Raw genomic sequence first — 2349 nt, forward strand, 5'->3', positions numbered from 1 at the left:
ATGATGGAACTTCTCGAAGGCTTGATCTTCAAATCTTGGCTGCACCGAAGTGGCTAGTAGCAGATTTGCCCTTGATTGTGGAACCTTCTATGGCGAAATAACATTGAAAAGAGAGATTGCGAATGGGTGTTAAGTATGAGAGATAGTTGACCGTGGATGACGTACGAGGAGAAGATGGTTGGGGGTACGGTCAAAGAGAAACAGAAATAAGTTGGTGTAACCTATTTTATTGTGCCAAGGTTTCGGCTAGAGTTTCTAGCCTTCTTTAGAGCTTAAAACAGAACAAGATAACAACCACAGTAAGTATAGAAAATAAAAAAGAAAGTATAAACAGAATAACATAAAATGAATTGTAAATGACTTTGGTGAAGACGTATTCAAAAATAGTCGCTCTACTGGAGCAGAGGATGGAAGGAGGGTGTTACTTACAATGGATATTTACATAGAGGCGATCAAATTATGTTCGTTCTTTGGAATGTAAAATGCAGCTAATTGTTTGTATGTGGTTGTAGTTATAACTCAATAACTAAAGTTACAATTACAATTACTGATTGTAGTTATTTTTATAACTACTTTTTATTTAAACTAACAGTAATAATTTATGAATACCAACTACAATTACTATAATTGAAAAACCAAGAACATACAAATACAGTTACCAACTACATTTTTGTATCTGTAGTTACAAATAAATAACTAGTATTTATTAGTTAAAAAGTAGTTAATTACGAAAACATTTATCTACTGTCAACCACAAACTCCTCTGTATCGGAGAATAGCCTTCCATAATTTAACCATCCAACTGATCTTTCTTTGTCTATGAAGGCTTCGTTCAGTAGGCTATAGAATCTTCCATGCAGAAACTTTCTTTTCCATTCTGTCAGTCTTTCATTTTCTGAAACGATTGTTAACTCAACACCTGCACTTAATGTGAGCAGTTAAACCATAGTCCATCCTTGTGATGGCGAGATAAACCCCTGCTGTTTTTGCGAGAAATTATTGGCGTAGGACCTCTTCCTGTTTGCGGCAAGCTTCTTCAATATTTAGGAAACCACGTCCTCCTTCTTTTCTAGGTAATTATAGACGAGCTTCAGAGGATATTGGGTGGTGGGACCGTTGTTCGTACAATGCGATCTATCTCCTGTAGGCTTGTATTTGACCATTGCACTACGCCGAAGCTATAACTAAGAGCTGGTATAGCCCAGGTGTTGATGGCCTTGATTTTTTGCTTCCCAGTTAGTTGGGTTTTGACCACTTTTCGTAGCCTAATTTTGAGCATTGTTAGAAATTCTTGTTGCATATCTTTTCGAGATATTTTAAGATGCTGTTGCATGCCCAAATATTTATATAATTTATTAGCTTCAAGTTCCTTTATGTACTGTTCTTCTTTAATCAGAATATTCTGTTACTAACCACTTTCCCCTTGGTTACATGGAGGGAAAACTGCACATTTATCGTGGCCAAATAATATTCCTATGTCACTTGTAAAAGATAAAGCTGCTTCAACCATATTTTGTGACAGTTCTTCGCGTATAGTTTGAGGTCATCTAATTACTATTTGTGGCTGATTATGGTCGTTTCGTCGTTGATGACAAGTTTTTATCCCTCCTTATTCTTTCGAAGAATCCTGTTTAATAGGAATAGCGAAACACAGAACCAAATTGGGCTTAGACAATCCCTTTGGTATATTCCTCTGAGTATTTCGATTTGATTCAGCCGTGCAGGTAGCTCCGACTTTCAGCGTTGTTTTCCATTCTGTCACAAGGTTTGAAAGGTGTCTGCTTACATTAGTTTGAATCTTGTATATATCTAATAATTTTAGCAGCCAACTGCATGGAACAGAGAAGACCTTTATAATCAATCTATGCCATAGAAAGACTGCTGTTTTTCTCGAAACTTGTTACATAATGAAGGAATCTTCAACTAAGAGCTCCTTATAAACCCGAGTCCTTTTTTTTGACATAGAACAGCTAGGGTGCAAAAAGCGGGCTAGGGGTTGTAAGGAGGTCTTAGTTATAGATTCGTTCATTGCTGCACAAATCTCGAAACAGCGAAGTCTTTCTATGGCTTGGAGTGATTATAAAAAGGCCTTTGACTCTGTTCCACATAGCTGGCTACTAAAAGTATTAGATATATACAAGATTCAATCTAATGTAAGCAGACTTCTTTTTGTTGGTTAATAAATAAAACTAGATTCGAGAGACAAGGTTTTTTATTACTCACTAAACTCATTACATTACACTCACACTAGGTACAAGCACACAATCTAACGGAAAAAAAAGACAAAACAGGGTATATGAACATATGCCTTCTATATTTACTAATAAATTTAGGATTACAATATTAACA

This window comes from Halyomorpha halys, unplaced genomic scaffold (genome assembly GCF_000696795.3).
Source record: "Halyomorpha halys isolate HHAL.00 unplaced genomic scaffold, Hhal_1.1 Scaffold919.1, whole genome shotgun sequence".
In the NCBI taxonomy this organism is placed as follows: Eukaryota; Metazoa; Arthropoda; class Insecta; order Hemiptera; family Pentatomidae; genus Halyomorpha; species Halyomorpha halys.